The sequence below is a fragment of the Rattus norvegicus genome, chromosome 9 (genome assembly GCF_036323735.1).
Source record: "Rattus norvegicus strain BN/NHsdMcwi chromosome 9, GRCr8, whole genome shotgun sequence".
Classification (NCBI taxonomy): Eukaryota; Metazoa; Chordata; class Mammalia; order Rodentia; family Muridae; genus Rattus; species Rattus norvegicus.
This window is the reverse complement of record NC_086027.1, coordinates 92,283,320-92,303,083: the sequence shown is the minus strand read 5'-3', so window position 1 is coordinate 92,303,083 and position 19,764 is coordinate 92,283,320.

The following is a 19,764-nucleotide window of genomic DNA, read 5'->3' as shown; positions in this document are numbered from 1 at the left end:
TTCTAGATAACTCTCCAAATGGTTGGTATGATGTCTGTGGTCACAATTCCCACCTGTGACTACACTATAATTTTCATCTTACCTAATTCTGTATCCTCTGTCTGGCTCCCCTCTTAAAGACTGACAGAGAACCTTACCCCTCTGTTATGATTTGAGTGTGAAACATGCCATCACAGACCCATGTATTTTAATACTTACTTCCCTGCTGCTGGAAGTTTGGGGTACTCTAGCACCTTTTGGAGATAAGCCTCAATGACAAGCATAGGGGCATAGCATATAAGGGGCAGTATTATGAGCCACTGTTCACCCAAGTTCTACTGAAATTTCTGCTTCCCAATAGCTGATTGTGTTGCATAATCACTCAATTCAGAATCCTCCTCCCACTTTTGCAAACTTGGCATGCTATCATGCCTTCTCGTACCATTAAATCTCCTCCTATACTTTTACCATCAGGTATTTTGTCACAGTATTCATAAAAACAAGACAAGTGACTAGTAAGACCCTCATGCTTATCTTTATCTAGAAACCATGTAGATGTGCCGAAATGCAAATCTCAATAATGTCTACCCTCTTTGCTTCTATGAAACTTTAACCTTAACTTTACATTCTAAATGGAATAGGTCTTACTTACTAAATGCTTTTTAAAAAACATGAATGAGTAGATATAAACATCGTAGTTACTAAAATCTTACTTTGTGCTGTATATGGATAAGTAAGACCATACCTACCTGCAGACATAGCCTTGAGCTTTTGGGAATACCACAGGGAGGCTTATGTATACCCAGAGCAAAAGAAATATCTTATTTTATGGTTTCATAAGCTGCTTCAACTTACAAATGTTCTTGGTTTTATATGCTTCAAAGCACACAGCTATACTAATGGCTCTCTCCGTAGACATGGCTATAAAAGTCTGCATGGCTCAGACAGTCTCTGTAGGGGCAAGCGTCTTGCTTTTAGGATGAAGTAGTTTGTATTACATTTACGTATGCCATAAAAATAAATCCCAGAGTCTTGTGAGCTCAGGATATATCAGGTCAGCTTACACACAGGCTTTAGTAGACAATAGTACTTTCATTGGTGCCATGCATAGCAAGGACATACTGGTAGGATCATTATTAATTTTCTGTTATCTTTCTCCTCTTATTTTTGGCTATTTTATTTTTATACTGGAAAAAGTAATAGTAGTTACTTCCTAAAGTTGCTAAAAATAAAACAAATAGGATTTTAAAAAAAAATTAGAGGTATCTTAATGAGCAAGAACAGATGTTTAGAGCAAACATACTCCTTCAGTCAGTCTATTTTTCTTCCAGATCTTTCCCAAATAATTAATTATTTCAAATATAGCTCATTTGTAAGTTTAATCCATCAACTCTTTCCCCTTAGTACAATGATGGTGAAAATAATGGAAATATGATATGTTTGGCATTGCATTATATCAAAGGGTTTTATGAAACATACTTTGAATACAAAATGTCAATGACTCAAAATAAGGAAATCATAATTAGTGAAAATATAAAGATGTACCATATACATTCCCATTAACATTGAAACAATAGCTGTGTCTTCAAAGACTAGTAGTAAATGTTCTTGATAGGTCTTCCTTTTGAGAATACCCTCATTAGAAGAGAGAACAGAGCAGCATGTCTTAAAAAGATGTTTTCTGTCCTGTTCTTTTATTTGTGTACTTCTCTTTTATTCAGGGAGATGTTAATGGTTAAGATTTAGAACTATAGTGTAGTGTTTAGTCATAAGGGAACATCTATATTATACCCTTCTCTAAGAGCTCAAGGCTCATTGCATAAGAGGGGGGCAGACTAGAATGGAACACATTCTAATGACATTTAATGTCTCTTCTAGACATTACAAGGATTGTGGGTCTTATGAACTCTGAGCAGCTGTGGTTGGCTGTACAAGATCTAATGCAAGATCAAACCACTCTACCTCATAACACAGAAAAAAAGAGAGTCATGATCCCTCAGTCCTCAATAATGAAGCAATAGAGAACTGATGACTTTTAGGAAAGGGAGAGCCAGTTTTCTTTAAAGGCATGACTCCTGGTAAGTTAAGCATGGTCTACCAGATGGCTCTACACCCATACATATATGGACAGCACCAACTGCACTCAATGGGTTATTTTTTTTTACATTATTTTAAACAATGCATAAAGTTACATACACACTAACAACCTCTTCCAGATGCATGAAATATTTAGTTGTTTGCATCTGTATTGATTACCTACCTTCACATAGTAAATTGTTACATAGTAAATTAAATGAAATTCCATGAGAAGTTTGTGCCTGGCAGAGCAAGATCATCTATTTAGGGTCCCAGAAATATTCAGTAGAGGTGCCACAGGACTGTATTCCATGCTTCAGGCTCAGCTTGGAAAGCATTAACTTCTGAGATTGAGGAGGATTTTTGTGGAGCCTATTTCTTGCCATTGTAGGAGAGAGGGTTGTGACCCATTTCTAGTGGTTGACCGGAGGCTTCCGTCATTTCCAGAGGTGATTATCACCTCCTTAGCATGTGTGTCTCTTAACCTAGCTCTTCCTCTGTAAACCTAACAAAGGAGAGTATCTAAAGTGAGGGTACTAACAAGAGAGAACCATGGGACACAGTGTCATCACAGGAGTGTTTCTGGGCTACTTTGTTGCTGTGACAAAATGCCTGTGGAAAGCAAGTTAAGGACACAAGGGTTTATGCTGTCTTGCAATTTCAAAGGGAGTATCATGGTGGGAAGGCATGGTCTCAGAAGCATGAAGCAGAGGCAGACTTGACAGTCAGGAAGTCTACTGATGCATTACTCCCCACAAAGAAGCAAAAGAGGATGGAGAAACAGGAAGTAGGACCAAGGTATAAAACTTCAAAGCCAGCCCTACTTCCCCCCAGCAAAATGCTACCATCTTTGACTTCAATAACTTTCTCAAAGACTGCTACCAGCTGTAATTAAATATTCAAATGTCCACCCTATGGAAGATGTTTCTCATCCAAACACCTACAGTTTCTTCACCTTTCCTGTCTACACAGGATGAAACACTTCAGCAGGGAGTGGTCATGCAAGGGCACAGACTAGAGGAAGCAATCCACATGGAGGCCAGCCTGGAGTATGCTTACAGCAGTACAGTGCTGCAGGGATTTATCTACAAACCTCTTTCATAGCTGGTTTTGTAGTCATTGATTTATTCCTCCCAATCATCTTTTCCATCATTTAGGATTTAATGGGAAAAATTTAGCTGTTTTTAGCCTTTGCGGTTGTTTTGTTGTCTCTCTTTCCTTGATATCCTTTTTTTAATTGCATATTTTGTGTATTTACATTTCAAATGTTGTACCCTTTATCCCCCATTCCATTTCCTTTCCTCCCTCCCCCTGCTTCTATGAAGATGCTCCTACTCCCACCCACCCATTCCTACCTCAACACCCTGGCCTTTCCCTACACTGGGGAAAGGAGACTTCACAGGACCAAGGGTTTCTCCTCCTATTGATGCCAGACAATGCCATCCTCTGCTATATATGTGGCTGGAATCATGGGTCCCTTCATGTGGATTCTTTGGTTGGGAGTTTAGATCACAGGAACTCTGGGGGGCTGGTTGGTTGATATTGTTGTTTTTTTCCGATGGGGTTGAAAACCCCCTCAGCTCCTTCAGTCCTTTCTCTAACTCCTCCATTGGGGTTCCCATGCTCAGTCCGATGGTTAACTACAAGCATCCTCATCTGTATCAGTAAAGCTCTGGCAGAGCCCCTCGGGCTCCTGCCATATCAGGCTCCTGTCATCGAGCACTTCTTGGCATCAGAAGTGACTGGGTTTGGTGGCTGCATATGGGATGGATCCCCAGGTAGGGCAGTCTCTAGATGGCTTTACCTTCAGTCCCTGCTCCACTCTTTGTCCCTTTTAAGCTTACTTATTCTAAATATTAAAAGGTGCATCCTTAATTATCATTGACTACCTAGAAGAGTTAACTATTTTACAAATGAGGTACAAATCACTGATTTAATGCCCCTCCACATTTCTTGCTATCAGTAGCAAATTATTGTCTCTATTATAAACTGCATATTTTTATTGTTTCACATTAAAAGGCAGCACTCTCTTACAGAAATTATTCAGGAAGTCCCACACCCGCGGATCCCGGCCCGCAGCAGCTCTCTGCTCCCAGACCCCGTGAGAGAGAGACCCAACTGCCTGGTCAGGTGGGCACTCCTGAGGCTGCAGAGCGGAAGAGACCACCAACACTGCTCACCCCTGCCCACATCCCTGGCCCAAGAGGAAACTGTATAAGGCCTCTGGGCTCCCATGGGGGAGGGCCCAGGAGCGGCAGGACCCCTGCCTGAGACACCGGCAGAACCTGAAGGAAACAGACTGGATAAACAGTTCTCTGCACCCAAATCCCGTGGGAGGGAGAGCTAAACCTTCAGAGAGGCAGACAAGCCTGGGAAACCAGAAGAGACTGCTCTCTGCACACACATCTCGGACGCCAGAGGAAAAAGCCAAAGACCATCTGGAACCCTGGTGCACTGAAGCTCCCGGAAGGGGCGGCACAGGTCTTCCTGGTTGCTGCCGCTGCAGAGAGCCCGTGGGCAGCACCCCACGAGCGAACTTGAGCCTCGGGACCACAGGTAAGACCAACTTTTCTGCTGCAAGAAAGCTGCCTGGTGAACTCAAGACACAGGCCCACAGGAACAGCTGAAGACCTGTAGAGAGGAAAAACTACACGCCCGAAAGCAGAACACTCTGTCCCCATAACTGACTGAAAGAGAGGAAAACAGGTCTACAACACTCCTGACACACAGGCTTATAGGACAGTCTAGCCACTGTCAGAAATAGCAGAACAAAGTAACACTAGAGATAATCTGATGGCGAGAGGCAAGCGCAGGAACCCAAGCAACAGAAACCAAGACTACATGGCACCATCGGAGCCCAATTCTCCCATCAAAACAAACATGGAATATCCAAACACACCAGAAAAGCAAGATCTAGTTTCAAAATCATTTTTGATCATGATGCTGGAGGACTTCAAGAAAGACGTGAAGTACTCCCTTAGAGAACAAGTAGAAGCCTACAGAGAGGAATCGCAAAAATGCCTGAAAGAATTCCAGGAAAACATAAATAAACAAGTAGAAGCCCATAGAGAGGAGACACAAAAATCCCTGAAAGAATTCCAGGAAAACATAAATAAACAAGTAGAAGCCCATAGAGAGGAGACACAAAAATCCCTTAAAGAATTCCAGGAAAACACAATCAAACAGTTGAAGGAATTAAAAATGGAAATAGAAGCAATCAAGAAAGAACACATGGAAACAACCCTGGATATAGAAAACCAAAAGAAGAGACAAGGAGCTGTAGATACAAGCTTCACCAACAGAATACAAGAGATGGAAGAGAGAATCTCAGGAGCAGAAGATTCCATAGAAATCATTGACTCAACTGTCAAAGATAATGTAAAGCAGAAAAAGCTACTGGTCCAAAACATACAGGAAATCCAGGACTCAATGAGAAGATCAAACCTAAGGATAATAGGTATAGAAGAGAGTGAAGACTCCCAGCTCAAAGGACCAGTAAATATCTTCAACAAAATCATAGAAGAAAACTTCCCTAACCTAAAAAAAGAGATACCCATAGACATACAAGAAGCCTACAGAACTCCAAATAGATTGGACCAGAAAAGAAACACCTCCTGTCACATAATTGTCAAAACACCAAACGCACAAAATAAAGAAAGAATATTAAAAGCAGTAAGGGAAAAAGGTCAAGTAACATATAAAGGGAGACCTATCAGAATCACACCAGACTTCTCGTCAGAAACTATGAAGGCCAGAAGATCCTGGATTGATGTCATACAGACCCTAAGAGAACACAAATGCCAGCCCAGGTTACTGTATCCAGCAAAACTCTCAATTAACATTGATGGAGAATCCAAGATATTTCATGACAAACCAAATTTACACAATATCTTTCTACAAATCCAGCACTACAAAGGATAATAAATGGTAAAGCCCAACATAAGGAGGCAAGCTATACCCTAGAAGAAGCAAGAAACTAATCGTCTTGGCAACAAAACAAAGAGAATGAAAGCACACAAACATAACCTCACATCCAAATATGAATATAACGGGAAGCAATAATCACTATTCCTTAATATCTCTCAATATCAATGGCCTCAACTCCCCAATAAAGAGACATAGATTAACAAACTGGATACGCAACGAGGACCCTGCATTCTGCTGCCTACAGGAAACACACCTCAGAGACAAAGACAGACACTACCTCAGAGTGAAAGGCTGGAAACAACTTTCCAAGCAAATGGTCAGAAGAAGCAAGCTGGAGTAGCCATTCAAATATCAAATAAAATCAATTTCCAACTAAAAGTCATCAAAAAAGATAAGGAAGGACACTTCATATTCATCAAAGGAAAAATCCACCAAGATGAACTCTCAATCCTAAATATCTATGCCCCAAATACAAGGGCACCTACATACGTAAAAGAAACCTTACTACAGCTCAAAACACAAATTGCACCTCACACGATAATAGTGGGAGATTTCAACACCCCACTCTCATCAATGGACAGATCATGGAAACAGAAATTAAACAGTGATGTCGACAGACTAAGAGAAGTCATGAGCCAAATGGACTTAACGGATATTTATAGAACATTCTATCCTAAAGCAAAAGGATATACCTTCTTCTCAGCTCCTCATGGTACTTTCTCCAAAATTGACCATATAATTGGTCAAAAAACGGGCCTCAACATGTACAGAAAGATAGAAATAGTCCCATGCGTGCTATCGGACCACCACGGCCTAAAACTTGTCTTCAATAACAATAAGGGAAGAATGCCCACATATACGTGGTAATTGAACAATGCTCTACTCAATGATAACCTGGTCAAGGAAGAAATATAGAAAGAAATTAAAAACGTTTTAGAATTTAATGAAAATGAAGGTACCACATACCCAAACTTATGGGACACAATGAAAGCTGTGCTAAGAGGAAAACTCATAGCGCTGAGTGCCTGCAGAAAGAAACAGGAAAGAGCATATGTCAGCAGTTTGACAGCACACCTAAAAGCTCTAGAACAAAAAGAAGCAAATACACCCAGGAGGAGTAGAAGGCAGGAAATAATCAAACTCAGAGCTGAAATCAACCAAGTAGAAACAAAAAGGACCATAGAAAGAATCAACAGAACCAAAAGTTGGTTCTTTGAGAAAATCACCAAGATAGATAAACCCTTAGCCAGACTAACGAGAGGACACAGAGAGTGCGTCCAAATTAACAAAATCAGAAATGAAAAGGGAGACATAACTACAGATTCAGAGGAAATTCAAAAAATCATCAGATCTTACTATAAAAACCTATATTCAACAAAACTTGAAAATCTTCAGGAAATGGACAATTACCTAGACAGATACCAGGTATCGAAGTTAAATCAGGAACAGATAAACCAGTTAAACAACCCCATAACTCCTAAGGAAATAGAAGCAGTCATTAAAGGTCTCCCAACCAAAAAGAGCCCAGGTCCAGACAGGTTTAGTGCAGAATTCTATCAGACCTTCATAGAAGACCTCATACCAATATTATCCAAACTATTCCACAAAATTGAAACAGATGGAGTCCTACCGAATTCCTTCTACGAAGCCACAATTACTCTTATACCTAAACCACACAAAGACCCAACAAAGAAAGAGAACTTCAGACCAATTTCCCTTATGAATATCGACGCAAAAATACTCAATAAAATTCTGGCAAACAGAATTCAAGAGCACATCAAAACAATCATCCACCATGATCAAGTAGGCTTCATCCCAGGCATGCAGGGATGGTTTAATATACGGAAAACCATCAACGTGATCCATTATATAAACAAACTGAAAGAACAGAACCACATGATCATTTCATTAGATGCTGAGAAAGCATTTGACAAAATTCAACACCCCTTCATGATAAAAGTCCTGGAAAGAATAGGAATTCAAGGCCCATACCTAAACATAGTAAAAGCCATATACAGCAAACCAGTTGCTAACATTAAACTAAATGGAGAGAAACTTGAAGCAATCCCACTAAAATCAGGGACTAGACAAGGCTGCCCACTCTCTCCCTACTTATTCAATATAGTTCTTGAAGTTCTAGCCAGAGCAATCAGACAACAAAAGGAGGTCAAGGGGATACAGATCGGAAAAGAAGAGGTCAAAATATCACTATTTGCAGATGACATGATAATATATTTAAGTGATCCCAAAAGTTCCACCAGAGAACTACTAAAGCTGATAAACAACTTCAGCAAAGTGGCTGGGTATAAAATTAACTCAAATAAATCAGTTGCCTTCCTCTATACAAAAGAGAAACAAGCCGAGAAAGAAATTAGGGAAACGACACCCTTCATAATAGACCCATATAATATAAAGTACCTCGGTGTGACTTTAACCAAGCAAGTAAAAGATCTGTACAATAAGAACTTCAAGACACTGAGGAAAGAAATTGAAGAAGACCTCAGAAGATGGAAAGATCTCCCATGCTCATGGATTGGCAGGATTAATATAGTAAAAATGGCCATTTTACCAAAAGCAATCTACAGATTCAACGCAATCCCCATCAAAATACCAATCCAATTCTTCAAAGAGTTAGACAGAACAATTTGCAAATTCATCTGGAATAACAAAAAACCCAGGATAGCTAAAGCTATCCTCAACAATAAAAGGACTTCAGGGGGAATCACTATCCCTGAACTCAAGCAGTATTACAGAGCAATAGTGATAAAAACTGCATGCTATTGGTACAGAGACAGACAGATAGAACAATGGAATAGAATTGAAGACCCAGAAATAAACCCACACACCTATGGTCACTTGATTTTTGACAAAGGAGCCAAAACCATCCAATGGAAAAAAGATAGCTTTTTCAGGAAATGGTGCTGGTTAAACTGGAGGTCAACATGTAGAAGAATGCAGATCGATCCATCCTTATCACCCTGTACAAAGCTTAAGTCCAAGTGGATCAAGGACCTCCACATCAAACCAGACACACTCAAACTAATAGAAGAAAAACTAGGGAAGCATCTGGGACACATGGGCACTGGAAAAAATTTCCTGAACAAAACACCAATGGCTTATGCTCTAAGATCAAGAATCGACAAATGGGATCTCATAAAACTGCAAAGCTTCTGTAAGGCAAAGGACACTGTGGTTAGGACAAAACGGCAACCAACAGATTGGGAAAAGATCTTTACCAATCCTACAACAGATAGAGGCCTTATATCCAAAATATACAAAGAACTCAAGAAGTTAGACCGCAGGGAAACAAATAACCCTATTAAAAAATGGGGTTCAGAGCTAAACAAAGAATTCACAGCTGAGGAATGCCGAATGGCTGAGAAACAGCTAAAGAAATGTTCAACATCTTTAGTCCTAAGGGAAATGCAAATCAAAACAACCCTGAGATTTCACCTCAGACCAGTGAGAATGGCTAAGATTAAAAACTCAGGTGACAGCAGATGCTGGCGAGGATGTGGAGAAAGAGGAACACTCCTCCATTGTTCGTGGGATTGCAGACTGGTAAAACCATTCTGGAAATCAGTCTGGAGGTTCCTCAGAAAATTGGACATTGAACTGCCTGAGGATCCAACTATACCTCTCTTGGGCATATACCCAAAAATGCCTCAACATATAAAAGAGACACGTGCTCCATTATGTTCATCGCAGCCTTATTTATAATAGCCAGAAACTGGAAAGAACCCAGATGCCCTTCAACAGAGGAATGGATACAGAAAATGTGGTACATCTACACAATGGAATATTACTCAGCTATCAAAAACAACGAGTTTATGAAATTCGTAAGCAAATGGTTGGAACTGGAAAATATCATCCTGAGTGAGCTAACCCAATCACAGAAAGACATACATGGTATGCACTCATTGATAAGTGGCTATTAGCCCAAATGCTTGACTTACCCTGGATCCCTAGAACAAACGAAACTCAAGACGGATGATCAAAATGTGAATGCTTCACTCCTTCTTTAAATGAGGAAAAAGAATACCCTTGGCAGGGAAGGGAGAGGTAAAGATTAAAACAGAGACTGAAGGAACACCCATTCAGAGCCTGCCCCACATGTGGCCCATACATATACAGCAACCCAATTAGACAAGATGGATGAAGCAAAGAAGTGCAGACCGACAGGAGCCGGATGTAGATCGCTCCTGAGAGACACAGCCAGAATACAGCAAATACAGAGGCGAATGCCAGCAGCAAACCACTGAACTGAGAATAGGTCCCCCGTTGAAGGAATCAGAGAAAGAACTGGAAGAGCTTGAAGGGGCTCGAGACCCCAGAAGTACAACAATGTCAAGCAACCAGAGCTTCCAGGGACTAAGCCACTACCTAAAGACAATACATGGATTGACCCTGGACTCTGACCCCATAGGTAGCAATGAATATCCTAGTAAGAGCACCAGTGGAAGGGGAAGCCCTGGGTCCTGCTAAGACTGAACCCCCAGTGAACTAGACTATGGGGGGAGGGCGGCAATGGGGGGAGGGTTGGGAGGGGAACACCCATAAGGAAGGGGAGGGGGGAGGGGCATGTTTGCCCGGAAACCGGGAAAGGGAATAACACTTGAAATGTATATAAGAAATACTCAAGTTAATAAAAAAAAAGAAATTATTCAAATAGATTTTAGACTTCCATGTGTATATCTTATTGTCATTGGCTCCTTATTTTTTTCTTTCACAAATAGGCTTCTAGATACATTTCTTTGCAGATGAAAAAATTTGATGTAGCACTTGCTGCAGAACACATCACATACAGATAAGCTATTTCACATCTTTACAGAAATATTACTTCCTTTACTTTCAGCTTTAGGGGATAATTTCTTGGGCTATAGTATTCTAGGTGCCTATTTCTTTTACAGCAAATTAAAGCTTTGTTTCCATTGTTTTGTTGGTTCTATTGTTTCTCAGGAGGAACATTTTTTTCTGTTCCACTGAGTACATTTCCTTATTGTAGCAGCTGGCTTAAATGTGTTTCTTTTATCTCCAGTTTTCAGCAGCTCACATATAATATGGTTAGGATAACTGTCTTCCTATTTATTCTGCTGGCTCTGTGTTTTGATATATGTTGTCAATTTCATACAATCCCTAGGCACTATCTCTTCAAATATTGCTTTTCTACTCTTCTTTTTCTCTTTTTATTCTGTAACTCTGATTGTTCATGGGAAACTGATATATATATATATATATATATATATATATATATATATATATATATCATTGTTTCTGGTTGGATTGTTTGTATTGTCCTTCTGTCCTCTGATTGCACATACAGCACATACAGAATAAAATCTATCTTTAAGTTCACATATTGAATCAAGTATTTTATAATTTTTATAGTTCTGGTTATATATTATATATAATATATATAGTGTATGTTTGCCTGTGTGTGTGTGTGTGTGTGTGTGTGTGTGTCTGTAATAACAGTGAAAAAATACCATAGATTTGAAGGAGAATGGGAGTGGTATACGGGAACTTTGGAGGGAGGAAAGAGAAGGGAGAAATATAACTAAGGTATAATCTAAAAAATATAGAAAAATCAAATAATATAAAATAACAACAAATATGTTTTCATATGGCTATTTAGAGCACCCTTACTATTAGTTCTCTCTCCACTACCTCCACTGCCCCACCCTTCCATTCCTCTCTAAATTTAAACATCAATTTCAACTTAACTTACAGGAGATCGTGTATTCCACAAGTCTACTGGAGATGCATAAGGACAAAGCTAAATCGTCTTAGTTTTTGCTAACAGTAGTGTGGGGAATTGTCAAGTTTAGTTTTTCAATTAATTTTTAAGTGAAAAATTTATATATTCATATAATGAATTTTGACCAATGCCTCTTGCCAGCCTCTTGCCTCCAAGTCTTCCCCTATTGCACCCATATACCCCACTCCCAACTCCATAGACATTTGAAAGAAACATTGAGTCCATTTGTAGCTTCCTGTATGTCCACAGGTATAGGATTCCAGTCTGGGCAAGGCCAGCCTCTGGGGGGCCACATCCCTGAAGAAAAGGAACTCTTCTTCCCCTGGCAACCTTCAGTTGTCAATATGTCTCAGATAATGATAGAACACGATGAGGCTTTCCACCATCTTCCTGGGATTTTGATTAGGTTGATTTTGTGCATGTCTCTTACATGGCAGTTACATATCCTATGAGTTCAGGTATACAGTGATCCTATGTCCAGAATTCATCATTTACTATTGACAGTCACTATCACAGGCTCTAACAATCTTTCTAGCCCCTGTTCCTTGAGGGAAAAAGTGTGATTCTAAAGCATAGTTTTCTTCCTTAACATTTTGTAAAAAAATATACATTTATAAAATTATACATTTATAAAAAATATACATTTATAAAAAAATTTATAAAAAATGGGCAGGATGACTTGTATAGTCTTTCCATGTATACTATTCTTCAAATCAAGAAAGAGATATAAATAGAAATACATACCCAAGAACCATTCACTAAAACCATCGTAGATAAATATATTATGATACTAATGCTGTCCAATATATTGCACTGTTTCCCTAACTCTTTCCATAATGCAAAATTCAGAATGTGTGTGACATTTCGTACCTTGTTTTGTACATGTGATCCATGTTAAAATGAGTCATTAATCTCACGGGAACATTATATCCTTCTGAAATACATTTTTTTTCTTGGAATGTCTTACGCTGTTTACTTTATAGTGTCTTTCATTGAAGGATTATAATTATCTGTAAGCTTGATAAACTGTACCTAGAAAATACCTAATGAATATAAACAATGCAAAATGGATGAACAAAATCGAAGCTATTAAAAGCCCATGAAAACCCCAGGGGCCTAATTCACCCATGCAGGGTTCCTTCCTTCACAATTCTGTTTGATTGCACTCACTAACAGATAAAAGAGTGGGTGTCTATGGAACTTTTTCATATCCTTTAGTTTTGGTTAGTTCTTGCAGTGAAATATTAGGGGATAACTGAACGTGTAGAACAGTGGTGGAACACTGACTTTTCATGTATGAAGTATGAAGTTTGATTCTACCACACCTCCAGCTGATAATAATAATAATACAAAACATTTAATAAAGAAAGAAACCTTTCAGAGAATAAAAGTGGCCAAATTGGGGAAAAAAAAAACAAAGCAAGATGAATAATAACAAACACAAGCACAGAGACACATGATTAAGTTTAACAGCTTCACTGGATAAAAGTCCAATCATCTTTAGTGGGAAATGTACTGTCCCCTGCCAAAAAAATTAGAGGTATGAATTCTCAATGGAAAATACCAAATTTCATGAACAGTCTAAGAAGATACAAATTTAAATCTATTCTGATAAACTGTTCGTAATTCCAGCACCCGAGAGGCTGAGTTTTGAGATCAACTGGACCACGCAGTGAAAGCATGGCTTGAGAACAATGGAATGAATGGAAATGAATTTTGGTTATTGTGAGCACAGAGAGGTAGCAAGGACATTGTCTTGTTTGAGTTTCCTGAGAAAAGCAAGCAGTGTGACTGTGGCTTGTCGTGAGAAAGAAGAGCAGAAAATCATGCTATGACTTTAAATTGGAAATAAGTAAGAAAGGCCGGAGTTCATCTAGAAATGACCCAGAAGATTAATCTCTGTGTCACTCTGTACAGTGGGAATTCACTAGGGAAGATAAATGCAATTTTAAAATGTGGGATTTTACTTCTCACCTCTGTGCACATGATTTATGACTGTTTATAAGAGCAATGATTTTTTAACATTAGCTTTCTAATCTAGTGAATGTTTTCCTAATCATCTGTACGTGAATCCTGACCAATTTGATGGGATTCTAGTACTACTTTCTGCATTTTTGGATGAGAAACAAAGATTAGAACATAGTAGGAAATTTAACTAACATCACACATTTGGTAAGTGGTAATGTCAGAATTACAAGAATTCTGTGATACACGAATCTTTCTATCTTAACTGTTACTTGAATGGTTTACCAAGGTTCAACTGGTTATCCTCCACAAGGATGCACACATAAACCTTTCCTTATCCCTGAATGGTTCAGTGTTTGCTTTTCTACTTACATATTTGTTAAAAGAAATTAAATAGAGTATTGTGATGCCACAACTACAGGATCTTTGGTATTATCCTTATGAGTTTTATTCTTGAAGCAACATGACTGACACATCATTTCAAATTTTTTTCAATTATGAAACCTGGAAGAAAGAAAAACCATTTTCAATTAATCCTAGCATCCCTTGTTCTCTTCCGATAAGACTGTAATGAGTATGTACCCCTGTAGTCCACTGCTATTCTCCCAAGGGCATCTGCACTAACAAAGACTACAAGAACATCCTGTGAAAAAATGCTTAGGGGAAAATTTGAAGTTCTAGTAGAAAATGATGCAAGGATATTTCAAAGAAAAACACATCCTGTTCTCTCTAATAATAAGAAACATGCTGAACTTCATAGAATCTAACATGTGTCTAGGGTTGATTTGTGTCTGCTCTTATGTCATGTTAATGAGACATTTAACTTCCATGAACACTTAAATAGCAAGCAGCATATTCTGTCTTCACTTTTATTTCCATTTCTGCATCTCTCTGTCTCTGTCTCTCTATCTCTGTCTCTCTCTGTCTCTCTCTCTGTCTCTCTGTCTCTCTGTCTTTCTCAGTATAATGTACATGTACATTTCATAATGAAACCAGAGGTATTTTGAACCTCAAGTTTATTTGGTAATCTTGATATGGTCTGGATGTCTCAATACTCAATCTACTAATGATGACACTTGCTTATTGTCTGAAAATATTTTAACATGGTAAATTTGATTTTTTCCACCACAAGTAAGCTAATGTTATAAACACACACAAATATTGTAGCTGTGTGTAATAAAAAAAATCTGGGAATTTTGCTTTTTAGTTTACTTATATCCATATTTCATTAAGAATTTTAAGACACCATGTAGTGATCTTGACAGTTGAGCGCTTTGCTTTGGCTCAGGAGAACGTTATAATACTTTCTATGTTATGTAGCTATATACTTTAAATTGAATCCTTCCCTGCTGGAGGAAGCAGGCAGGCTCATAAGACCCAGGGAGTAATGAAGCACACACACGTCTCAGGAAACAAACCACGGAAGACTCAGGAAGCTTCTAAAATGTACAGAGACTCTCCTCTCCGCATGTTAGAGAAGCGATAACAATTGCTTTGAGAGAAGAATCTCCGACCAGCCTTGCTGCCTGCAAGTTGTGCAGAAAGGGCCAGGGACAGAGCTTTCACAAGTTGTCACCTGGGCTAGGTTTTCTTTTCATCTTTGAGTTTTGCTTGTTCTCGTAAGTATCCACTCACCAGAAGCTTGTAAGTCACCTCAGTAAACCTACCAGTTCTCGAACCTGCACTTGAATGAAGTTAGTGCTTCAGTTTGCCATCGGTGCCCTATTTGAAGTGATAGGTATACTGTTCACAAATCTCTCGGAAATTTAACACAACTATTTTGAGTTTTACTCAGTTTCTTATTTTCTGGAACAGTTACAGACACTGAATAGGACATCTTAAGCAGTTGACAAAAACATGTTTTCTTGGTTACTTGACCACAGACAAGATATGATTTATGCTGCCTAAGTTCTTCTGTCTTCGGAAGCCACAGGCTATTCTCTGTAGAAAATCTCTGGGGAGCACCATGGGGGAGTCTTGGTTGTCTTCCACATGTTCTCTGTAGAAAGACCGATAAGCTTTCTTCTTATCATTCCTTCTTCCCATGTCCCACAACTATGTTTAGAGATTGGGAACCTTCTGTAGAGTACTTCATCAGAATAGCTTCCAGTCCTGGTTTTGTCTGAAGTATTATTATTTTTCTGTTTGCATCATCCTCAAATACTTATGAAGAGCCTACCAAGTGTGGGATACTGTTGTGAATGCCAAGATGATAGCAAATGCCCTCCCACTGGATCTTTCATTCCAGAAAGTATTATTTTCATATTAGCTTTAAACCATATTGGGGTATACTACAATGCACAACCAATTGGCTAAAGAGATTATAGAACCCAAAGAAATCTAATCCTTTGATATAAGCAGACACACTGTTACATGAGTATTCTCAGGATCGGGATAACTAAGGTTTGTTCCTCAAATGGGAGCACTTGGTAGCATCACTTGTCATACATGGGTCATCTCAAACTTAGCACTCAAACTATCTATCTGTATTCACTCATTTTATTAAAGAAAAAATTTAATTTCTGACCAACACCTTGCCCATAAGGTTTTATATTTTTAGAGTAGGGCCCTATGGGTAATCTGACTCTGACTCTCTGACCTGTCTGACTCTCTCTCTCTCTCTCTCTCTCTCTCTCTCTCTCTCTCTCTCTCTCTCTCTCTCTCTCTCTCTTTCTCTCTCTCCTCTCTCCTTTTCTCCCTCCCCCCTCTCTGTGTATATATATATATATAATATATATTATATATATATTGAACTAATACCTGCCTAGTCTTCTGACTTACTTCAAAGAGACTAGATTCATATTTAATTGCACAACTAGAGAATGAAGAATAAGAAAAGTCCTTGAGATTCTGCTCATCTACTCTTTTTTTTGTAATGGGTTTTTTCTTGAACTGACTTACAAGCTTATAATTCTAACTCAGATAAGTCTTCATCTCAGTAGCTCGAAGCTCACCACCAAGTTATCCCAATAGCTACAACTACAACTATTCATTCAATGATTCTTTTTACCAAATATGTTTTCAGCACTAAAGACGTAGCAAACATAAGTGAACGTTTCCTCATGGAATTTACAGCTCAGTGCAGACATATTTTAATTTTTTGAGATGGTTTTAATTTAGTCATTGAATATTGCATATACAATATATCTTGATCATGTCCTATACTGCCCCAAACTCCCTTCAGGACTGCCACATCACATCCTCTCCCAGTTTCATGCTTCTGGTTTTTGTTTGTTTGTGTTGTTAGTGAGATAGGGTCTCAATATAGAGCCCTAATTGGCCTGGAATTCTCAACTTCCAGTCTGGTCCCAAACTCACAGAGTCACAGATGTAAACCTATCTCTTCCTCCTGGGTGCTGAAATTTAAAGATGTGTGTCCCCAAACTCAGACCAGTGACTTTCTTTTATAAAATATAAACTAATTTTGTTAATATTTATTTGTATTTTTGTTTATTTGTTTTTTAATCCAGAGCCAAAAATCAGTGTTGCCCTTAATTATAGAGCCATCCAATGGAACATGCACCCTATTACTTACACCCCCAAAGAACTGTGACAATCTCTTCCCCAGCAGCCATCAATTATCAGTAGCTCCTTAGCAAGAGATGAGGCCTCAGAATGCCCTCTCCACTTCATGATAGAGTATCTATCTATCTATCTATCTATCTATCTATCTATCTATCTATCTATCTATCTATCCATATCTATCTATCTGGGTTGGTTTTTGTTTTGTTTTTGTTTTTTGAGACAGGTTTTCTCTCTGTATCTCTGGCTGACCTGGACCTTACTCTGTAGACCAGGCTGGATTTAAATCAGAGATCCTCCTGTCTCTGCCTCACCAGTGCTGGGATTAAAGGCATGTACCACCACAGTCAGGCTTTCATGATAGAATTTTGTTTTAATTGGATATGTTTCATTTACATTTCAAATGTTATCCCCTTACCTGGTTTCCTGTCCATAAATTCCCATCACATCCCCCCTTCTCCTGCTTTTATAAGGGGGTTTCCACACCCACCCCTCCCTGCCTCCCTGCCATGACTTTTCCCCACACTGAGGTATCAAGCCTTGACAAGACCAAGGGCTTCTCCCACTGATGCCCGACAAGGCCATCCTCTGCTACATATGCAACTGGAGCCATGGGTCTGTCCATGTGTACTCTTTGGATAGTGGTTAGTCCCTGGGAGCTCCGGTTGGTTGGTATTGTTGTTCTTATGGGGTTGCAAACCCCTTCAAGTCCTTCAGTCCTTTCTCTAACTCCTCCATTGTGGACCCCGTTCTCAGTTCAATGGTTGGCTGTTAGCATCCACCTCTGTATTTGTCATGCTCTGGCAGAGTTTCTCAGGAGACAGCTATATCAGGCTCCTGTCAGCATGCACCTCTTGGTATCCCCAATAGTGACTGGGTATGGTGACTGCATGTGGGATGGATCTCCACATGTGGCAGTCTCTGAATGGCCTTTCCTGCAGTCTCTGCTCCACACTTTGTCTCCATATTTCCTCCTCTGAGTATTTTGTTCCCCCTTCTAAGAAGTACTGAAGCATCCACACTTTGGTCTTTCTTTTTCTTGAGCTTCATGTGGTCTGTAAATTGTATCTTGGGTGTTCCAAACTTTTGGGCTAATATCCATTCATCAGTGAGTGTATATCATGTGTGTTCATTTGTGATTGGGTTACCTCACTCAGGATGATACTTTCTAGTTCCAGGCATGCGCATAAGAATTTCATGAAGTCATTGTTTTTAATAGCTGAGTAGTACTTCATTGTGTAAATGTAGCACATTTTCTGTATCCATTCCTCTGTTGAAGGACATCTGGGTTATTTCTAGCAGAATTTGGAAGGGGCATGATCTTGTAGAGTAAACATCAGCATCTGTGACTTCATGTGCGCAGCAGCAATGTCATATTCCAGAAGAAAGCATCCCATAACACGTGTTTACATCCTCTGGCTCTTAGGTTCTTTCTACCCATCTTCCATGGAATTTCCTTGGGCCTCGAGCAGGGGTGCTATAAATACACAGATGTTCCATAATGGATGGGCATGCACAGTTACTTGTACTCAGCACTTTACATAGTAATGACTTTCAGCATGAATCACTATGCACTGCATCGAGAAACTTCTCTGCTCAATGAGGGTACAGCATGAGCAAATGGACATAGATATAAATAATTAGAAGGCAGTTTGGGAGCATGACCAGTTAGAAAAGCATCAATGGGCTCTTTCATAGGGTCTCCCTTTCCTAGGGGTGGGATTTAACCAGGCTTGCAGCATCAAGCATGAATTCTAGTCTGTTGAGCAGGTCTGAAAACCAATCCACAGAGCTGTTTGTAGGATGTGAGCTAACCTCAAAAGATGGAGGAAGAAAATTCACAAAACCTCATTAGTTTGTTAGTTGACTAAATAAACATATAATTTTAAGGGGATTTTAGACAGAGGTCCTGGATATTAATACACAGTGTTACTCCCAGAAGACAGCATATTAAATACATATCTTAGTGTGAGGCATGAGTCACTTCTCTATGAGTTACAACCCAGCATAATCTAAGAGGTACCTAAAACAATACAAGCTATCACTACTGCCCTTATTTGTCCACTGTCTTAGTCAGTGTTCTATCACTGTGAAGAAACGCCCTGACCATAGTAACTTTTACAAAAGAAATCATTTAAGTGGGACTTGATTACAGTTTTGGGTGATTAGTCCCTTAATAGCCTGGCTAGGAGAATGGCTGTACACAGGCATGCATGGTATTTGAGAAGTTACTGAATGTTCTATATCCAGATATGGAAAAATAAAGAGCTCTGGGATTGGAATGGACTTTTTGAAACCTCAAAAGTCTACTCCATTCCCCCAGTGACACACTTCCTACAACAAGGCCATACCTCATAATCCTTTCAAATAGTGCCACTCTCTGGTGACCAAGTAACCAGGAGCCTATGGTGTGGTGAGGGGTGGAGGTTCTCATTCAAACCAAGTATTGACTTGCCATAACTAGATGCTAAGACTCTATTACTGAAAACATTGCACAAATTGGTTGCAGAACCCAGAGAAATCAATATTGAAATGAC